The sequence below is a fragment of the Pantherophis guttatus genome, chromosome 4 (genome assembly GCF_059756535.1).
Source record: "Pantherophis guttatus breed Tessera chromosome 4, ASM5975653v1, whole genome shotgun sequence".
Lineage (NCBI taxonomy): Eukaryota > Metazoa > Chordata > Lepidosauria > Squamata > Colubridae > Pantherophis > Pantherophis guttatus.
The window spans coordinates 113976200-113999690 of record NC_142066.1 but is presented as its reverse complement, the minus strand read 5'-3'; the positions used below and the strand labels follow the sequence as shown (position 1 = coordinate 113999690).

Here is a 23491-nt window from a genome sequence, read left to right as displayed (position 1 = left end):
AAAAAAACAACCAAATACCACAAACAAGCAAATGCTAGGAAGAGCAGAAGATTGGGCAAATGTGGAGTTTTAAATACCTTACTGTAGTGTTGTCTGGAAAGTGTAATATTCATGGAAAACACAGATAGATTTTGTGATTCCATAGGCTCAAAGAATCTCTTCACAAATTCTAAGATTCTTCACCAAGAAAGGAAAATAATTCATTCTTATCATTCTGTGGCTATTTGCTCCTGTACCTTTAGTCAGTTGTTTTATAATTATCAGATGGGTGCTTACCCTAATTTTAGATCACTGGAAGTGATGCAAATTAGATTCACAAAAATAGTGTTTCATACATTAATGTGTACCCAATGCAATTCTGAGATTAAAGATTGGTCAGCTGAAGACTAAGGTAAGAACATTAGGTGCCATCAAGTTGTTGTTGACTCTTAATAACCATATAGATAGATTTTCTCCATGATGATTTTTCCCTAACCTGGTCTTTCACCTCTTCCAATGTTGTATTCATAGCTACTGTACCTAAATCCATCCACCTTATTATTGATTGTCCTTTTCTCCTCTTTCCTTCCACCTTCTGTAGCATTAGATTCTTTTCTAGAGAGCTGTGTCTTCAAATAAAGTACCTGAAATAGGATAATTTGAGTCAGGACATTTATGCCTCCATTGAGAATTGTGGGTTGATTAGTCAATGATCCATTTTTTTTTCTTGGCTATCTATGATATTCTCAGGAATCTTCTTCAACTTCCAGATTCAAAAGCAGCAATTCTCTTCCTATCTTGTTTCTTCAAAGTCCAATTTTCATTTCTATAAGTATCAAAGGAATATCATGGTTTGCACAATCTGATCTTTGTAGGTGTAGACACATTGTGGCATTGTTACCATTTTCTGAAGAAATAAAAATGCCTGATACACTGAATACAATAGAGTATCTCAAATTCTAGATGGCATCTGGCTAATTATTTTACATTACTTACTTCACTATTCCATCAAAGAATCTTTTTCAGAACCAAGTTTAGTTCCTTACCATCAGCAGTTTTAAAGGGAAATTTAATAAAGTCTCTACAGATATTCAAACCTTGTGTTTTTGGTGCAACTGAATCCATCTTTTACCTGCTACAATTGTGTAACATCAGTCAAAGAAATTGCACCTTTCCTTTGTAATTATATATCCCAGGTCAGTTATATAAATGTTAACTTTTTAATTAGACCAAAACATTTTTCACAAAAACTGGCAAAGTTTTGCATAGCAACTATCAGTATCCAGAAATAAATTACTTCTTTTACTAACATGCACATATAGATTTCTCTGATCTACAAAGATTTTATTTATTATTTTTCCTTGGCTGAGTAGCCTATCATTTACTTTCACAATAGAGGTAGTATTTTTTTCTTTTTCCCTTAATATTTATCTAGAAAAGTTTGGCAGGATTTTCACCCATTTTCAAAGTTCATCAAACTATAAAATACAAAGAAAAATGAAAATAATGAGAACTTAAGGGAGGAAAAAGGGAAGAGGAAAAAATGTAGGGGAAAAGAAAGAAAAACATTGACTTCTGACATTTTGAGCACAGTAAAGTTTTTGGATTGCCACTTTAAATTTAAATTAAAAATGGAAAATGTACTTATAATTGTCTTGAAGGAAATTCCTGTCAGACTTTTGAGAAACAGAAAATACCTCCCTATCAGACATTCTGAAGGACAGAAAGGTCCCAAACATGACCTTTCATGTGCAAACATGAAGGAATGATATTTACTTATCACAGATAAAGATTCAGATTGAATTCTATAGAAAAAGCAAGAATTTCATGATTAAACATAAATTATTTTTGGGCCCTGCATAAGAAAGGGATATGGACAAGGTATATCAACCTCAAATACTAGATATTGAAAAACAGAAAGAGGCTGCAGAGATGATTACACAGGAACGTGCTACATTGTTTAAAGATGGAGAATAAGTATATAACATGTAATATTAATGGAGCAAATTCCCTCTCTGGCTGGAAAAAAATATTTCACTATTCCGAGGAAACTGAAGGTTGATATAATATGTTTGCAAGAAATTTTAGACAAGAAATATCTAATAAATAAAAGACTAGGAGAGAAATTCATATCAGCTGATCTATTAAAAAAAAAACTAATGGAGTTGTCTTGTATATAAAACCTCAATTTAAGCCCCTGTTAATATTATCAGATGAGTATGGCAGATTCATACTGCAGAAATAGATCTTAATGGAATAAAATCAATAGTAATGAGATTACGTGCCAAATGATGATAAAAGTAAATTTTTGAATAACTTATGGACCAACTAGCTACCTTTTTCTTACGGAAATTGGTTTATTTGGGAAGACAGAAATGGAGTGTTTTCCTCAGCTTTGGAAAGAACATCCACCAAAGGGACTAAACATTCTTAGGATAAATCACCAAAGACTTTCTTTGAGAGGAAGGGGGAGTTAGCATTGGTAGATTCATGGAGGCAAAAAAGAATATACTTTTTTTTCACAACGATATACACCATTCTCAAGAATTGATCTGATATGAATGTCTAAAAGCCTCACAAAAAATATTTTAAAAGTTGATGACTTATCTAAATCCTTTTCAGACCACAGTCCAGTTCTTTTCATACTTAGAAAAATGCAAATTATAGATGGAGATTAAACGAATCTATTCTACAAAAGGAGATGATTGTTATGGACTGTAAAAGAAAGCTGCTTGGTCTGACTGAAAGAGTGGGTGACTCTCCAAAATAAGAAGTTTTGGAGGGTCACGAATGAAGGTTTCGATGGCATGCCTACTTATGGTATGACAAGGTTAAAATAAATGTGGATTTCAATAATAACTTTGTAATGGCATTCTGAGGATTTAGAATAAATATAAAATAAGATTCTCTGAAAATATGCCTCTCTATGTATCACTACAGGAAGCTTTTTAAAGAAAAGAAATAATGGCAAGGCCAGATTGGTGGGCCAATGGTCAATTAATACTTTTTAATCAAGATGTACCTACCCTCAAATCCAAATAAGAATTAGAATCAAAAGGGCATGTTTGTCACTGGTTTACAAATACAATTGGAAAAAGGTTTAAATTAGATTTTCAAAGTTATGGATTTGACTTTTCCCAAAAAATGAATTGGAAATCTACTGTGTGGTAACGTGATTGCTAAGTTTTATAAAGTGCTATTGAAATTGAAATTAAAGAATAAGTATGTGAAGCATTGGATTACAATGAGCAAAGAATGTTAGATATAATATAATGCTTGAGCAAAAGGAAAATATGTGAATGAAATGTTTAAAATTTACATTGAACTGTAATTTAAAAGAAAAAATTTATAAAATGATGTACTGTTGTTTTTAACACCAGATAAATTGTCAAAATATATAAAGATATTTCAAATATATGTTAGAAATGTAAATGTAAAGAAGAAACCTATCATTTATCATGGACATGCAAGCTTTTCACCTTTGATGTCATGAATGTCATAATAGTAAAGGTTCCCCTCGCACATATGTGCTAGTCATTCCTGACTCTAGGTGGTAGTGCTCATCTCCGTTTCAAAGCCGAACAGCCAGCGCTATCCGAAGATGTCTCCATGATCATGTGGCCAGCATGACTAAATGCCAAAGGCACATGGAATGCTGTTACCTTCCCACCAAAAATGGTCCCTATTTTTCTACTTGCATTATTTATGTGCTTTCGAACTGCTAGGTTGGCAGAAGCTGGGACAAGTAAGGGGAGCTCAGCCTGTTACGTGGCATTAGGGATGAATGTCATAGTATATGCTTAATGTAGGGGCCCTCCTTCCCTTTTGTTGTATTTATTTCTTCTGAATAAATCATGGTCTTCAAGTATTCATTTTTAAGTTTCATACTGCCAAAAATGTAATTTCCCCTGCCTCATACTAGGCTTCAAAATTTCTGTTTATTCTCCATATTCTGATTAATATATAGGAATCTGAGCTCTTTCATACTGTCATGAATGAAGGCAAATATACATGTCCCAGGATAATGTTCCAGGATCCAAGGTCACTGGGATTGGAGGTTTAGGCTTTCAAGCTTTCAGATTTGTGCTGGAGCCCATCCTCATGGAACTTCTCTCTACCAGAGCATGAGAGACAGACACACATTCTGATGAGAGATAAGTTCCCTGAGGATGGACTCCATTAGGAGTCTCAAAACTTGGAAGCCTAAGCCTCCTGTCCCAGTGACTAAACCAGACTGGATCTTTCATAATGTCTTCTTAAATATTCATGAAAACCTTGATTCATACTACTTCGTCCCTTGTTTGCTGCCTTGAGTGTGGTTCTAGGTATTGGTCTCCCACCCACACTTTAGATTTAGTTGAAATCATACTTGTTGACTTTAGCATGAAGTCTTTCAAACACATTCATCTCAATCCCTGTGAAGTACAGCCCATAGATTACATAGGTCATGGTATAGGAATCCTTAAAGCTTTCTTGATGACATCATCCCTTGAGCTAGCAGTTTTCTTACCGAGTACGCTATTTCTTCCTTGGGCCATGATCTTCAGTTGAGAATATGGACAAAAATACCACCTATGTTCTAAATTTTGCTGTTCCGTCTAGTTCCTCTTTTACTAAAATAAAATGAGTGAGTTAAAAAAAGACACAATGTCTCTTTGCATATGTTTATATGGCTCATGAACATTATACAACTTCTTGTTTAAACTTTCCAGAAAAAAAAGGATCTGCTGGTTTAAGCGGATGAGGCAAAGTTCAACATTTATTAACAGTGATCGTCCACTTCACTGATCTAGGAGTATGCAAATCATCCTAATGAGTCAGATCTTAGACCATTAGTTTTGGCAATGAGATGATGTTCAAATTCTTGAAGTAGTGTTCTATTCATTAGGAATACACCATATATGTTGAATTTATATTTAAACAGTTATAAGGTTCATATGGATATAGACATTCAATTTAACTGCACTATTGCCGCATTTAAAATGGAGCACATGCCCATGTTAAGGGTCTAAAATGCAAATGAATTCAGCTTGATTTTGCTGCTAAACATTCTGAGTCTGGTTCATATTAGCTTTTTACTTATCATGCCTTTTTATCCAAGTCTGGTACTTTTAGAAAAAGGAGGAAAATGTGTATTGTTTTAACATTGAGTTCTGTACACAATATACCTTAATGTACAGGTATATATTGTGTTATTATTATGTCTAGTTTAATGAAAAGAAGGACTAGATAACGGTGTTTCAGTATCTAAGGTGCAGTCACAAAGAGGGAGTCAATCTATTCTCCCAAGCAACTAAAAGCAGTACAAGAAGCAATGGATGGAAACTAACCAAGGAGAGAAACAACCTAGAACTAAGAAGAAATTTCTTGACAGTTAGCACAATTAATCAGTGGAATGGCTTGCCTCTAGGCATTGTGGGTGCTCCAACACTAGACGTTTTTACGAAGAGATAGAACAACCACTCTGAAATAGTGTAAGATTTCATGCCTGAGGAGGGGTTGAACTAGAAGAACTCTAAAGCCCCTTCCAACTCTGCTATTCTATTATTCTGTTATTTATTATGCAATTTTTTCAAATGTATGCTCTTTTTTTAATGCATCCATTTTTGATCTTGTGCCAACACTTAACACTGGAGGGTCCTGGAACTGTCACCAATCCATGCTATATTTTTTCATTCTTGAGGGGTAGTATTCCATCTGAAAATTGTGAAGAATTCTGTTACTTCTATATTTTTTATTAATCAAACAAAGTATTATGATGTCAGTTATAGAAGTATTCATGTTCAAGAGTCAATAAAAGTGAAGAATCTTTCAAGCCCTTAGATGCATGGATCTTTCTTTTGCAGGATCACCAACAGCTTAATGATCCATAACTGACTTCTTGTGCTTATATTGCTTGTGTTTATTTTCAGTTGTACAAGTCAGTTGCAAATTGTGTAGTCCAAGGGTGTCAAAATCAAGGCCTGTGGGCCGGATCCAGCCAACAGGGTGGTTAGATCTGACCCATGGGGCCATCCTGGAAACAGCGGACCAGCCTTTGGTGCCTCTGCCAGCAAAAACAGAGCTCAGAAGAGCCACAAGCTGCCTTTTCAAACTCTGTTTTCACTGGCAGAGGGTTGCAGGAAGCCACTGCAGTTGAAAACAAAGCTTGGGAGCCTGTTTTCGCTGGCAGAGCGCTCGGGCCACCACAGGCACCCCTGACACAAGTATTGTCAAGCTGGCCATACCCACCGTGGCCACATTCAGCCCAATCCCTCGAGGTCAAATACAACCCTGATGTGGCGCTCAATGAAATCGAGTTTGACACCCTTGGTGTAGTCCCTAAAATCATCATCTCAATCAAGTCCCATACTTGCTTCAAATAACAAGTTATCCACAAATAGACCTGATCAGTGTGTCTTTTAAAACCTCACGATTTTAAAATATAAGAATTATCTTTTTTTTTTTTTACAAAAAACACATCATTTCTGTAAAGCAGCACAGAAAAGGGTCAAGTGGTACTTGACATTCATCACATTCCCATGGAATGTGCTTATTTATATATTTATGCAATATTTTCCCTCCTCCATCCCACTTTTTGCATATGGAATGCATTATGCTGCCTCAGGCTTTAGAATCACAGAGGATCATTTTAAAAAGTTATCTTCTATTTTTACCTCTCTCTTTTTGTTTTGTTCAAAAGAACTTTTAGAAACCCCCAAATTTAAAATGTGCTGCTTTATAATTACCAACATGCATTTACTCTAATAAGATAGTGTGGTTGAAAGTGGATAAGCATATCTTTAACAACAGTCTGCCAGGAATCAGCAAAAATAATTACCATCAAGATTTAATTATGTCGGACAAGAGTATCTGTCCTGAATAACAGTATACACAGGGCAGAACTAACTCTACTGCAGATTTCAGCCTGTCCCCTGTATGCTTCAGTTCAGCACTGTTTAAGTTATTCTATCTTAATCAAACCAGATGATTAACCCTACAAAGCTCTTCCAACCCCTGAAAACTTAAAGGCAAAAACTGGAGACCCTTGTATCTTGATGCATATTCAAATACTTTAACCTATTCAACCAAGATCTTTCTACAGGAACGGAAACCATGCACAGGGTGACAGCTAGCATGCCACACGTAAAAGAGCAATATGTTTTTCAATTTCAATAGTTGCTCTTTTACAATTAATTAAAACAGGATAAATGAGCTAACAAAATGTGCTTAAGTCATGTGGCTGTACAGATATCATACGTTATGGAACAAAACACTGCACATGATGGGGAAGTTGGTCCTGTTGTTTGACACCTCCCTCCCCGTCCAATACCAGATCATGTCCTGGGGAAGAATAATGTCTTCTGCTACATTTGAGTTGCTGAATCTACAAAATGCTTTCTGTGGATTATATTCTGTAGTTTATTTTATTTATTTATTTAATTTGATTTGTATGCCACCCTATCTCCATAGGACTCAGGGCGGCTCACAACAATTAAAATCAACCAGATAAAAACATATTAAAATACAAATTAAACATATGTTGAAACTCATTAAAATGATCAAACCCCATCAGTCCAGGCTGGGCGATTTAAACAGCCATGTCTTTAATTCATGGCAGAAAGTGCGAAGGTCAGGGGCCAACCGGAGCCCCAGGGGGAGTTGATTCCAAAGAGTGGGCGCGCCCACAGAGAAAGCTCTACCTCTGGGGGCCGCCAGCTGACATTGTCTAGCCAACGGCACCCTGAGTAGGCCCTCCCTGTGAGAATGCACCGGGCAATGGGAAGTTGCTGCTGGTTGCAGATGGTCCGACAAATATCCTGTGCTAAGCCATGTAGGGCTTTATACGTCATCACCAGCACCTTGAATCTCAGCCAGAAGGCAACCAGCAACCAATGCAAGTCGCGCAGGAGAGGTGTAACATGGGAGTATCGGGACCCTCCCATCACAACCCGCGCGGATGCATTCTGTACCAGCTGAAGCCTCCGAGTGGTCTTCAAGGGCAGCCCCAAGTAGAGAGCATTGCAGTAGTCAATATGGGAGGTGACTAGCGCATGAGTAACTGTGCGTAGGGCATCTCGGTCCAAATAGGGGCGCAACTGGTGCACCAGGCGAACTGAGAAAACGCCCCCCTGGTCATGACTGTTATATGATCTTCTGGTCACGGCTGTTATATGATAGTTGGATTTGTTAGAATGGAGAACATAATATGTACTATAGATGCCAAGAAATTGGATAAAGACTGTCATGTCATCATGATACAATAATGTCTGGGTACATTTGAATCAATGGGACACGCCATAGAACATATCACATAGGACGAAAGCAATTAAAATAGATGTACACTCTACACTAGAGCAAGATTCGAAGTTGCTGGATATCCAGCTGCATAGTGAGTTGAAACATGTCTGTGGCCATTTTGAGGGCCTTGAGTCAGTTCCATTGAGGTAGTATACAGATTTAATAACCCATGACATTTTATCTGGTATCCATCAAGAGATTAAGGAAGTGGAAGTTTCACATCCCATTTGATGCTCGGAGCTGCTAACTTTCCATTTACTAATGCTTATGTTGATGTGTCCTTACAAACTTGCCACTTTTGGCAGCTACTAGCCAATAGTTGTGAAGGCAGTATAGGCAGTACAGTGCACTGTTTGGATCCAGACTATATGCTGGGGAAAAATACAATGCTAGCTGTATGTTATGGCTAATATATTTCCCCTGTGCTGAAACAAATTGTCCAGTATTATATCTGTAAATGTTTCACAGCTCTTCATGCTAGGCAATGGGATCCTGATATTTTTCAGTATTTTTAGCAGGGAAAAAAACCCTTTATCATTACATCTGAATTAGTACTCTTGCTCTGTTACTCTCCTAATTTATGAGATGATTACTGCAGGATTTGATATTGGGAGTCAGCTTCAAATTCTTGGGTTTAAATGAATGAGCTGTGCCACATACATTTTGGTATTTCTGCCAGGTTACTGGAAAGTTACCACACGCTTTAATGTAAAATTAAAAGATTATTTTAAAAATTAAGGCATCAGACAGGCTTTGTAAAAGCTTTGTTTCCTAAGAAGAAACAATCTTAAAAGCAGGATAAATAAGTAAATCTGAGATTAATCTAATTAATCTTAGGAAGTATGATCTAGTGGCTATATGTGGCCCACCAATACTCCTTGGTTAGCCTCTACAGCAGGGGTCCTCAAACTTTTTAAGTAGGGGGCAAATTCATGGTCCCTCAGACTGTTGGGGGCCTGGATCGGCTGGGTGGGCATGTGACTAGGTGGGCGTGGTTAGGTCATGTGACTAGGTGGGTGTGGCCAATTTAACGGTCCATTGAACAATGCACACAAATTAAACTTTAATTTGTTTTGCTCCTGGGGGTGTTTTATTTGCATGTTGCTCTTTTGGTTGCCTTTTCTTTTTACTAGATTGTTTTTTCAGTTGTTTAGGAGTCTAGTGATCCACTACAGGAAACTTAGTTTTGCAGCAATTCTTCTCAGCCCCAAGGAGCTTGAGAAATCTCTCTCTGTCTCTCTGTCTCTCTCTTTCTTTGTCTCTCTCCCTCTTTCTCCCTCTCTCTCCCTCTCTCTCTCTTTCTCTCTCTCTCTTTCCTTCTCTCTCTCTCTCTCTTTCCTTCTATTTTTGTCTCTCTCTCCCCCCTTTCTTTCTCTTTCCGTCTCTTTCTTTCTCTCCCTCCCTCCCTCTCTTTTTCTGTCTCTCTCCCCTTTCTCTCTTTCTCTCTCCATCTCTCTTTCTCTTTCTTTTTTCTCTCCTCTCTTTCTCTTTCTCTTTCTTTCTCTCTCTTTCTCTCTCTCTCTGCCTCTCTCTTTGTCTCTCTGTCTCTGTCCCTCTGTCTTTCTCTCTCTCTCTCTTCTTTCTCTCTCTCCCTCCCTCTCTTTCTTTCTATCTCTCCCTGTCTTTTCTTCTCTCCCTCCCTCTCTCTCTGTCACTCTCCCCCTCTCTCTTTCTGTCTCTCTCCCTTTGTCTCTCTCTCTCTCTGTGTGTGTGTCTATCTCTCTCTCTCTATCTTCTGGAAGTGGGGGAGGTGAAAAACAGGCCATTTTTGCCTTTTTGGGGGAGCCTCCTTTCATGCCCCCCCCCACCTTCAGCAGCATTCTGCAGGCCAAAACCAGGCAAAAATGGCTTCTTTTTTTGCCAAAAATGGGCCATTTTCACCCATTTTTGGCCTCCTTTCCACCCTCTCCATCTCCAGCAGCATTCTGCAGGCCAAAACCAGCCAAAAACGGCTTGTTTTTTGGCCTCCTTTCCCCCGCCCGCCCCTAGGCCCTGCCCTCCCCACCTGCACCCTTTAGCCTTACCTATGCAACAGCAATGTGTGGTGAGTGTTGAACCATTGAAATGAGCAGAAGTGGGAAGTGTGGCTGGACAATGGAAGATAAGGGTGACGGCTGGAGGAGGCCACTCCAGGGCCCCCAATAGCCAGGAAAAGCCAGCTATGGAGGAAGTGGCTGGGACGGGAGGGGCAAGAGGCGGGATGAGGGGCAGGACTTAACCCCACCACTCCGCAGGTCAGATAAATTGGGCCATCAGGCCACATCCGGCCCGTGGACCGTAGTTTGAGGATGCCTGCTCTAGAGCCTCTCCCAGAGCAAGTGGAACAAAACCTTTTGGACCTTTCAGCATGGAGAAGTTAAAGGACAAAATAGGTGTTTTAAGCTTTATAGCTGATTTAAAAATTCATTTCAATCCTTCAAATTCTTGAATTCTCCCCCTTTGATGCTGGGCCCACCCAGTTTTAGTGATTCACCATCAATATGCCCTAAGCCCAAATTTGGCATAAGTTGCTATGTCTTGGGAGATTCATACTGAATTAAATGAACTATTCATACAAATAGCTTTGTAAGAAAAGGTATCATTTTAGACTGCAAAAACCCACATAATCACTAGTTTAAAAAATTATAGAAAACTCTATATTCTTGTTACTAACTCATTCAGATATCTGGATCTCAAATATGGTAGCCCTAGGAAAACAGCTTCCCATAACAAAAATAACAGTTAATCAGTTACAATTATCCTATATTATGCCATTTTATGATTTCAGTCTTATAACTGCATATATGACATCATGAAAAATGTATACTGTGTAAATTGTGTGCAAATGATCAGCAAACAAAATATGATAATTAGTTCCAACTTCCATATTTTCCAGTAAAGGCTTCATCATGTTCGATGTATCCACCTCTCTATTGCAGGTGGACTATACACGTGAAATTGTCAAAGATGCAGGTTTTGATTATCCCACTGAATGATGTTTTTAAGCAGAACAAATCAATAATCTGAGTAAATATTACACACTATTATTAAAAATTAGGGAAAAACAGAAGGAGAGAGAAAAAGAGAGAGAGAGAAGAGAGAATTGTGCTGAGTTAATTAAGGCTTCAAGAAATGCTTGCTTTTATTGGCAATTTTTTTGTTGCAGGAAGAAAACTAAAAATTAAGAGGATAGTTGGCAGCAATATTGATATGCTAATGGATAAACATGCTAATTTAGAAAAAAACTAATCAGCAAAGACATTACTAATGGAAATGTACTGGAAAATGGCTAATGCTGTATGCAAACCTGGCATGTACAAAATTAAGAAGAACACAATTTGTATTTATAATTGTGACTCAGGCGCAAAGCCTCTCTTCTAGGCTACAATTGAGATTAAAGGACATCTCAACTGACCTGTCCCAATCCCACCAAATCAATTCAATCACTGTAGAATGTACAATTAAACAAACAAATAAATTTACTGCATTGCACATTCTCCTTGGTATAGAGGAGATGTAGAAGCTGGAATCCTTATCTTGTTTCATTCTAGTATCTGTAGCAGGAAAATTTCATAATGCATGTTATTACAAAGCAATATAATCACAAGGATACTGATCAAGCAACTTGGTCAGCAATGAAGTTTGAATAACTGCTGAATGGAAACTCTCTTTCTTAGATTGGTTTATTTATTTGTTTATCACATTTAAAAACAATTATGAAGTATAAGTGGTTATTTTCTTGTATGGCAAAGAATCTGAATCTGAAATTTCTTTTATTCTCCCCAGGATAATATATTTCCAGCAACTTCATTTTTAAAAAAAAATCTAACAACCAGAATTCTAAAATCAGCAGTTAATTCACACAATCAGTGCAACTCCAAACATTGGTGTATTTTGTGATTCTTAAACAAAAGAGAACATGTTCATGTTGGAAGAAAAAACCCTGGGTTTTTCTACAAGGAGGAAGCAGAAAGAAGAAAACAGACTAGCATTTCAAAGCAGGGGCCCAGAATGTTAAATCTGAAGAAAGCACACAGCAATTCTCAGGTAACAATGGAACAATGGAAATTATCAAGACCCTAAAGCAGTTATTAACAAAAGAAGAAAATGATTAAATGCATATTAGACAAGTAGTCATATTATTTACAGTTAAATGTTAGTATATTAAATGATTAATTATTTTTGTTCTTGCCCCACCCATTATGTTTTCACATGAACCCCTAGCATCCTTCTCAAGTGTCCAGTGTGACAGGATCAGAGGCAAAGGTCAAAATTTTCCCCAGCAAATATTTACTGTAAATCTGATTTACAGTAAATATAACTAAACAGTTGATTAAAAAAACATGTACATACAGAATGCTAATGAAACTAGCAGTAGTAATGGGTTGGGAAAGAATTAGGTGAATCAGGAAAATAAGAAAAGGAGTAAGTAATATTAAATACAGAGTCAGGAAGGCAATAAAGACTATATAATCTATAAAAGGACCTTAAATTCAGATATATGGGCTGCAATGTGTAACATCAAAGAAGAAATGCAATACAACACTAATTGATTTTGAACATAGCTCTGCATAATTGTAAGAATTATCAGTCATCTGACAAATTTAAGTGATTTGCCTTTCATAGAATAGGCGGAAATAATTTAAAAACTTTTAGTACAGACGAATATCTGTGGGTCTTCTTTTCTCTAGGGTCTTATATTGTATAATTTACTTATCCTCTTCTTATATAGTTTCTTTAATTAGCTAGTTGTATTTTATGCAACATAGTTGCTAATTTTTAAAGGCAAAATTTGAAGTGAAGCATTGCATTTGTTTTGTTAAGCTGCTAGCACTCAATCTGCCACTCGGAAGGGCTGTTCAATTGCAAAATCTACCAGATCCAAGTAGTGGTATTAAGTTACAGTATATCTTTTTTTAATTTTAAAAAGTTGTTTATTAAATGTACAGTTAAAAACATTGGACATAGTGTAACTTTTCTGGTTCAAACATTTCCATCAAGTTTTACCTTACAACAAATACAATTCATATTCGATATATAACTATGTACAGTCTATCAAAATTCAGACATATAAATCTCTTTGTCTGTGAAAATTACTTTCAATACCAATACAATTCCTACCTATCACATAATACTAATATAATAAATGAATAAATAAATAGTTTTATTTCTATATCGCCCTTCTCCCAAAAGACTCAGGGCGGTGTACAGCCTATTAAAAAAACACAAAGACAAACATCAGTTAAAAATAATTAAAATTATTACATAATTCGGCTGAAATTTAAAACCCCAAAAATTTAAAACCCAATTTAAAAATCATTAAATTGATAGCCCGGCTTGGCGGAACAGCAGGGTCTTGAGGGCACAGCGAAATACACGGAGGTTGGAGATCTTGCGCATTTCCGGGGGCAGTTCATTCCATAGGGCAGGGGCTCCCACAGAGAAGGCCCTCCCCTGGGTGTCACCAGCCAACATAACTTGGCAGATGGCACCCTGAGGAGACCCTCTCTGTGGGAGTGAACTGGCCGGTGGGAGGCTGTTTGTGGCAGAAGTCGGTCTCAAAGGTACCCGGGTCCTATGCCATGGAGCGCTTTAAAGATGGTAACCAACACCTTGAATCGCACCTGGAAGACCACTGGGAGCCAGTGCAGCTCGCGCAGGAGGGGTGTCACGTGGGCACAACGGGTTGCGCCCATAACCACCCGCGCGGCCGCATTTTGGACCACCTGGAGCCTCCAAGTGCTCTTCAAGGGGAGCCCCATGTAGAGAGCATTACAATAATCCAGCTGGGAGGTGACAAGGGCGTGAGTGACCGTGCACAAGGCATCCCCATCCAGAAAGGGCTGCAACTGGTGAATCAGGTGAACCTGATAAAAAGCCCCCCGGCCATGGCCATCATATGCTCTTCTAAAGACAGCTGTGCGTCCAGGAGGATGCCCAGATTGCAGCCCTCTCTGTGGGGTGCAAAGATTCACCCCCAATAGTCAGCGATGGCACCAGCTGACTATATCGGGACGCCGGCAGCCACAGCCACTCGGTCTTGGAAGAGTTGAATCTGAGCCTATTTCTCCCCATCCACTTTTATCGCCACTAGGTAGGTCTTGATATAAGACCTCACCTGTGTCCGGTCGGAATCGGATTGACTGGTCCTCCAAATGCTCTCTAGGCGTCTTTTCCAACGCTTCATCTCTCTCAGCTCCTCGGAGAACCAAGGAGCCAATTGAGATCGGCATCAGGTTAGAGGCCACAAAGGCACGACGCAGTCCAAAGCCCTGGTGGCCACATTCTCCCAGGCGGCCACCAGTTCTTCGGTCGAGTCATGTGCCAGAGTCTCAGGAAATGGCCCAAGCTCCGTCAGGAACCTTTCGGGGTCCATCAGGCACCTGGGACAGAACCATCTGGTCAGTTCCATCTTCCTGTGGTGGGGGGAAGCGGCTGGAAAGTCCAAGTGAAGGAGCGAATGATCTGTCCATGACAAGGGTTTAATGTCTAGGTCCCCTCTACCAAAATCATTTAACCACTGACCAGAAATGAAAATCAAGTCCAGAGTATGTCCCCCTATGTGAGTGGGGCCTTGAACTAATTGGGTCAGGTCCATGGCCACCATGGAAGCCATGAACTCCCGAGCCACCTCTGACGCCTCACCTGTGGATGGCAGGTTGAAATCCCCCATGACAATAAGTCCATCGCCACCCCGACAATAATGTTGAGCAGCTCGGGCAGGGTCGCCGCCATGTGGCAGGGAGCCAGGTACCTAGTCAGCAAACCCATCTGCACCCCATGGTCCCACTTTACAAAAAGGAACTCACATCCGGCTATCTGAGGAACAGTGGTCTCCCTCGGACAAAGACTTTCCCTAATAATCACCGCCACTCCCCCACCCCTCCCCTGAGCCCTTGGCTGATGAAATGCATGGAAACCTGGTGGGCACATTTCGACGAGGGCCCCCCCTGCTGGCCCAACCAGGTCTCCGTAATACCTGCCAGGTCAGCACCCCCCTCCAAAATGAGATCACAAATGAGAGGGGAGAGTTTTCCAACTCTCGACTTATCAATATTTCTTTATCCCAACATTCCTCCTCCTCTCCAACCATTAATACATTTTATTCCAGATTTCATGATATTCCATTTCACCCTTGTCTTTGAGTTCTAGAGTCAGCCTGTCCATTTCTGCACAAGTCAGTATCTTATTTATTATCTCTTATTCGGGGGGGGGTGTCTCTTTACTTTTCCAATTCTGTGCGAAGACCAGTCTCACTGCTGAAGTTACAGTATATCAATGCACTTCAGTAAAGACAATTAAATTGGTCAGGCTACTCTCTCAAGGAAAACATTAAATAACATGTTTCTGAACAATAGATGGAATGATTCTATGCAAGAGAAACAAAACTAGTCTGGTGAAATGATAGAAAGCATCTTAAAGAGTTAAAGAAGATTGCTTATGCTGATAATGAGTATCTTTCCAGTGCTTCTGGGCATAGTTTTCTCAGATGTATCTGGACATATCTGAGAACTTGCATAACTAAAGCAGTATTTCGCAGGCTCAGCAAGATGTGTGGATTTCAACTCCGAGAATTCTATGGTACTTGAACAATTCTGGGAGTTGATTTTAAAGTTGTTGAGGTTGAGAAACATTGATCTAAAACATGCAATTTCTGCTGCTAAATCATGTCTTTCCCTCTCTCTTTTTTAATGCTATTATTGATAAATTTGGATTTTGAATTTCATTGTATCCAATTATCGTGTTTGTTTTATTACGTTGTACTTGTCTTTTAATTATATTTACACATTTACACAAATGAAAAGTAGGATATAAATTCAATAATAAATATGTTTATAAAAAGTGGACTGGAAAGAAGAAGCATGATTTCTTTGCAAAACAGGTCAATGGAAATTTCACAAGTGATGGAAGAAAATTTATCTTCCTAATCTACTTGATCAATGGATCACTACTAGCAGTTCCTAGATGTGAAGGTGATGATTTATGGATCCATTACTACATCATGACCCAAACAGTTATAAATATACAGAAAGTCATTCTTATAGCTTTAAAGTGTTCACTTCATATGACCAGACTAAGAAAAGAAAACACGAGCTTAGTATAAATCTTGTACCAAGAGAGATTTGATACTCAGTTATAATATGGCTCTTAGGTTCCTCTGCAGCATCTAATATATGATCTTCGTATTTAGCACTTTGCCAGGTAGAACAAGCAGTACTATGAATTAGAGCTGAGGTCTCTCTCTGACCTCTTATGTACTTACAATCATTGTCTGGAGATTTATGTTTGTACACCGACAATTCAGTATCAGTCGAAGATCCCACCCCCATTAAACATAAGAGATCAACTAGAATTTTAAATCAATAAGCTTCTGATTCATTGGATTATGGAATTTTATTTAAATGGTAAAACTAGAAATAGTGCATTATTTTATTTTGATTGACTTGGTCACTAAGGTAAGGACGAATTAAGGTTTTTTTTTTAATTTTAGAAAGTAGGATACTGAAGTATCTGATATCAGTTTCACTATAAGATCCCATTTCTCTTTTTAAAATATAAATCTACAGATTAAAAAGGCATTGTGCTAGCTGCATAGCTTATCTTCCATCAGCAGCACATTTATCCTGCGGTTTATATGTGGTCAAAAATTCTGCAGCAAAAAAAATGTTTCTTTGGTTTGATTATATATTCTGGAGAGCAGCCTATGACGAAAGTCAGAATGGTACCCAAGATTTGTATAGACTGAGCCTTTCAATGCTTCCCATTCACCTATGTTTACAGAGAAGCCGGAATAGTAACCTAGATCTACCACATCAAAGATAATTCTGCTTGCTTTCTCAGTCCTTTGAAGTTTCTATAGGGTTTGTTTTCTTCATACCAAAAGTTGGCAGTTCAAATAGACAGAAACATGCTTTACATTTGTGAATCTTGAGTCTGTGCTTTAACCTCTGTCTAGCATAACGTACCCAAGCATGACCTACATAAATCTTCATATGTATGACTCTATTTGCTATTGCTAAGGCACCTGCAGTATGATTCCGTTTATTCATCTGGTATTTTTCAACAAACACTTTTTGATTTTTTTTTTTAATTTGGTGGTCTCTCTCTTCCCCATGAACACATTTTCTCTCTCTCTCTTTATTTATAAGGAACTTATGCTGAAATTCAGTTTTTGCTCTATTATGTATAGTAAACTGTAAATTATTTTCTGAATATCTAAGGGAAAGTTTAGATATTTATTTCTGATACATATTTAGATATAGAAAATAAGTAAGATATATGAAATTAGATTTGAAACATATACATACATATGAGAGTTTGTTCTTGTGCAGTTCACACAATTCCAAAACTGCTTTCCATATTTCTCCTTTTCACTATATATACATTGTAGAATAACCTCTCTTTCCTTCTTTTTATCTCTACAATTATTCTTTTTTCCACAGCCTCTTTTTTTATTCTACCAAGCATCATTTTTCGTATTTCCCTTGGGATAATTTCACATGCTTTTATGTTATTTTATAACATAATATTTTTCACTCCACTGTGATTGGTTTCACATAATCTTTCCTTAAGTCCATTTTGCATTCATTGATTTGAAAGATTTTTATGAATTCACTCTAGTACCACTCTTGTTTTTTCTTCCTTATTTTTTTAATGCATTTTTAATGCATCAAGACCCACTCTTGATGCTATCAAAAATCATTTGTGTGGTATCCAGAAGTTCTCATCACCCTAGTATTCTTCATTAATTCTTTCATTGTTTCAATATGAACATCAGTTAAGACACGATGTTTAGATCAACTCTTTTGCTATGGTACCTATAGATAGATTTATGCGTAAGCCATATATCTGAAACTAAACTAAGCAGATATTCACCAAGAACCATTCTCATTCATTATGCATGACTTCTGTGGTATCCTGCCTTATTTCTGCTCATTCATGCATGCCACCAACAGAATAAAAAATTCCCTGGATCACATTAATTCTTCTTGATATACAGTTTGTCCATTCCTGGTTCTTCAATTATCATAATTAATTTGGATAAAACTTTCAGCTATTGCCCAAGAATTCTTATTTTTACAGGTATCACCAATAAGGTAGGATGGCAGCAATTCATAATTTATGATGTGAGTTCATGTATTCACTTTCAGTGTCGTGCATGTATTAATTATTACACTCCACAAGATCAAAGATTATTTATTCATTAAATACTTTTTCTCTTAATTTCACTAATTTACATTTATTTTTTCCATTTTGGCTTTATTCATTAATTCATAGACTTTGCCACATAATGCCTCTTACATTCCAAGTTAGAAATTGTAAAATGCCATAATCATCAAAATTAATATTAACTTCTATTACATCATGGCTTTGTCTAACTGAAGCTTTCATATACTATTTAATAAAATAAAGAAAAAATAGGCTGTGTCACAATTGTAGTCATAACTATGCCATATGAAGCATTCTCTGCTAGTGGCAGGGCTATAATACATTTTGGACAGTATATTGTCTGTGCAACCAAAACATACTTTTGCACTAAGTACTATTCTCTGTACCCTAAAATCTGTAATTTAAAGTTCTACCTCTCAAATTAATATACTGTTGCCTGCATCCAACTTACTAGGAGGTACTTGCACTTTTCTGCCACACTAATAAACAAATGCTTAGCTGGGAATTTAGAGACATATAGTCCTTCTCCCAATATATTTGGGTGGTATTAGTTGAAAAAGTGCATTCTAAAGAAAACATAATTGGATTTTTTTTTATTTCTGTGTATTAACATACGTGTTCATCACAGTGTTATAATGAAAGGTTTTTTCTTCTTATTGTTTCTTGGTTACCTGTTTTGGGGAATATTTCTAGTGTAGAAGGCAAGCCATTAATATCAATAGGATGCAGGACCTAACTGCCTTGCTACCATTTATTCTTTTCCTGTTAATTTCTGTCCTAAATAAGAAGTCTCTCCATCAACAAAAGTAAACATATCCCTTTTTAAACTATTAAGTAGAAGGGAATTTTTGCACCAGGCATTATGAACTAAAATACCAAAGTAATGTTGTATAAACTTGTTTGTAGAATAATTTTTTAGCACCCAAATTGTGTTGTGGTTTAGGTTTTACTTAAATTAAAGTTCATTGGTCTAAGATTCTGGTAGGTAGACATGAGACGTTTTCTCAGAAATAATCGCATTGAGTTCCATGAGTCATACTTAAAGGTATGTTCAGTCTAGCACCACACTGGGTGGTGGGTTAAAGTACAAGGCTATAAACAAGAAAATGTGACATGATCCAATTATGTCACATTCTGGTTGAGAGAGAAGTTCCCTGAGGATCGGCTTTAACATCAGTCCGAAAGCTCGGAAGGCTAAACCTCTGCCCCAATGACTGACAGAGTGGATCCTGCAACATTATCCTGAGACACATATAGCTACCTTCTTTCATAAGAAAATTAGGCAAAAGTCAGTGAATTCTCTATCAGCCTTTGGAAAAAGGTAATGGCAAATCACTTCTAAAATTGAAGTCAAGAAAAGAAACCACATAGATTTGTCCAGGCAGTTGCCAGGAGTTAATGATAACATGAAGGTGCACACGTGAATAGACACACATGCACAGACACACAGACACACACCCACACCCAGACCCACACATTATGAGAAACATTCTTCTTTCAAACTTGTCAACCTCTGAAATACCATGAAATAGGAAAGGAAGAATACTTATTTTGAGGTTTGTTCTACCTGGCATTAGAATAATCAAATGTATTTATGAAATTTTAAAACATATTCTGTAATATGTGCTGTCTTTGAGATATGTTCATCATTTTCACAGAAAGTTTTTTCTTCAATATGAACTCATGTTAAATTACCATTTAATGTAAGAACAATCTAACCAACAACATACTTTCTGTCTTTAGATACAGCTATATACATACAACAATAACAACAATGAAAACAACAAAGAAGATCAGTGAAGAAATGCATCACATCATTTACCCATACAGTTCAGAATGCACCCATCAGAACTTATTAGTTATGAATGAATAAATGAATAATTAACATATATTTTACGCAGTTATTTTTTAACATCTGTTTTTGGAGATAAACCTTTGAATGTCATATGGATGTTTGCTATAGTCTGGCATATCCTGAATTTTAAGGTTCTGAAGCAAGCAAAGAATTTGAGAGCAAGTGAAGAATTTGCAATCTTCCTGAACAAATTAAGAGAAAGCAGGTTGGTTTTATTTTTTTTTACTTTTGACAATAATGAAATGATGAGGACTGATTCAGAGGGAGGCATTCATATAAGATGGCATGGTTGTGGTCCCTTCTGATTATTATTACTGAATCCTTTGCAATATTCAAATATTGAATTGTGGAAGGAACATTACATTATCCATCCAGCTTAATTTAGATTGCACTGAAAAGGGAGATAGAACCAAAACATTTGCCCACTTAGAACTGCTAATTATGTATTTTCTGTACTAAATCACCCACTAAGCAGTCCTTGATGGAAAAAAAAATGGAGTACATTCAGTTATCACATTCTTAGCCATGCTAAGGCAGCAATTATATTGCTTAAATTTTCGGGTCATAGCAGTATTGGTAACATCTATTGAAATGAATGTCTCAAAATATGTGTAGAATTCAAAATATTGGAATAATTCTTTCATTGCATTTTAACTGATTCATTTCTGTTTTGAATGAAGAGTTTTTAAAAAATCTGATCATTTCAAATATTTTGAGGGACTATTCAAGTATAGAACAATTGTCTCTATTTGAACCCCTCGCTCGAAGGCCCTGAAAATCACATTGACATTAGAGCAATCCAGAATATTAAAACCATAATTTCTTATAAAGCTCATAATTATATTTTTTTCTTTTAAAATTAAACAGGTATATATTGGTATAACCTGAAACATGGTTCCAAAACAGATATACTATAACCTCAAAATTGTTATCCATTCTGGATATTTATTCATAAGAATTTTGAATTGTTGGCAGTTATAAGTACTCTTCAAACCCTGATAATTTAATCCTTTGCAATCTAAATCCCAAAACTTGCAATTGTGGCAAATTTACTCGTATCTAAACCCACTGAGCCTACTAAACCCACTGAGACTTATTTATAAGCAAATATGTACCATCCTCCATCACTTTTTTCTTTCAAAATTGACCTGTAATCTAATTTTTATAATATAATATTAAGTGAAGCTTACTCCCAACTAAGTCCTAATATTGCAGATCTAAAGGAAGCAAAGCCCTTTAACAGAAGATAATATCTAAATCATCATTGAACAATCCCCATTGTCCTTAGTACTTTGTCTCCCTGTTGTACAAAAATATTGCCTTTTTCTTGACAATAATTATGTTGTATAATGACAACAGGGTGCCATAACTCAGGAAGTAGATGTCATTTAGATGCTACTTGTGTATCATACAGCTGCCACTGAACTGCACTTGTGCAAATATTTCTGTGTCAGGAATTATGGTTTGCCTGCAAAACACTTAAAATCTATATTTAGAAAAACAGTTCTCTTCTCGGGCAAAAAAGCACAAGCTACAGTGGAGTGACCATATTGCAGAATGCATTTCATGTTGCAAAATAATTCCTTGAGGGACCTCAAACGTCAGCTTTTGCTTCTTAATTTCTTAATTAGCAGCATCATCTTTAACTTATATAGGTGTCTGAGGTATAGTGCCTCACTGCGTTGGAATAACTCTTAAAGCTTTCTTTGTTCATAGTAAGTTTAATAAGAATTTCTTCCCAAAAACGTACTCAGTATTTCATGAGCAATAAAGTTGGGATCAATCAATTATTCATTTACCATCTGAAATTACAGTTTAACAACCTCTTCTCCTGAGATTACCAGATACCCTAAGGTTGAATATAAGGTGAAAAGAGTAAGAAAAGAAAAGAAAAGATTGTGGATTGTATTAGGTTTCTAAAATATAAGACTTCATACTTTCATTTATGATACATTAAAAAAGTACAAATGATATATTAATTATTATCATAAATAGTAATGTATCCAATGCATTAGTCCATGCATTCTTGGCAAGATTTTTCAGGAGTGGCTTGTCATTGTCTGCTTCCTAGGGCTGGGAGAGAGAGTGACCGATTCAAGGCAAAGTCAGAACTCACAGTTTCTCAATTTCTAGCTCAGTGCCTTAACCACTACAATAAACTGACTTTCTGATATCCATTTTATAGAGAATAAATGTTTTTTTTGTATGTGTTGTTTGTTTATATTCTTACATACTTATAAGTGACGCTTTCCCCACCCTGCAAAATGCCACAAAAGAAGGCAAGATCTCAGAAAGTGTAGAGAATGCAAAATGATAGAAAGTATAGTTTTGTCATTTACAAAAGCAGCAAGCCCACACCATATCCTCCCCCCCCTCCCCATCATACACCTGTTAAGAACGATTAGGAAAAAGCAAAGGAACTACTCAGAAATTCCCCATGGAGAAATTTAGCAAAATGATTCTGCAGTATATCAGATATGAAGGGAGGGACTTCTTGTTCACTAAGAATCTGATTTTGAAATTCACAGCTCTGGAAATTACCTTTGTAAAAGTTTGCTGGGAATCACTACAATAAATCATAACAGAGCAGGGGTATTTAACTTATTTTTATGAATTACCCAGTACTTTAGTGAAGTTGGGAAAAACTCATTTATAATATGGTTCATTTGCTGAGTGCATGAACGGGTCTTAGCATGGTCTTAAATGTAATTTACACACACCAAAAGGCTTCTTTAAACAACCAAAGTGGTATAGAGGGGCCTTAGTGTAAATGATAATCAGACCCAGAAGAGTTCATCACTCACAGCAATTAAAACCAAAAGAATGCAAAAAACCTTGGGCAATAATAATTAATTTCTGAGAAATATGGATCCTGAAAGCAGCTGCAAATACTCATGATAGTTGAGGGAAGGAGAGGAAAGAATTAACTATCTATTTAGTGCATGCAGGCACACACACGCACATATGCGCCATTCACACATACACAAAGGGCATAGATACTTTGCAGAGTTAAACTAAAGATTACATTTGTTAAATCAAACATATTGAAAAAAAATCAAAGTGAATTTTTAAATATTTTGGATTTAGCAAAATAGAGGAGCATCTAAGTTATACCTGTATACAAATATACACAAATAAATGGAGAGGGGAAAACATCTTCAGTCTTTCTTTCAAAAGAATCATTATAAAACATAGAACAAAAATAATCCTAAAACAAAATTTAAAAAA

At 36.9% G+C, this 23491-nt stretch overlaps 1 long non-coding RNA gene across 1 annotated transcript; it reads left to right on the top strand.

Moving 5' to 3' along the window:
* The first annotated feature begins 12035 nt into the window (after positions 1–12035).
* On the top strand, positions 12036–20297 carry LOC117655013 (uncharacterized). The gene is made up of 2 exons (XR_004588494.2): positions 12036–12285; positions 20152–20297. It is a non-coding gene; the product is annotated as an uncharacterized LOC117655013 (long non-coding RNA).
* Positions 20298–23491: the final 3194 nt, after the last annotated feature.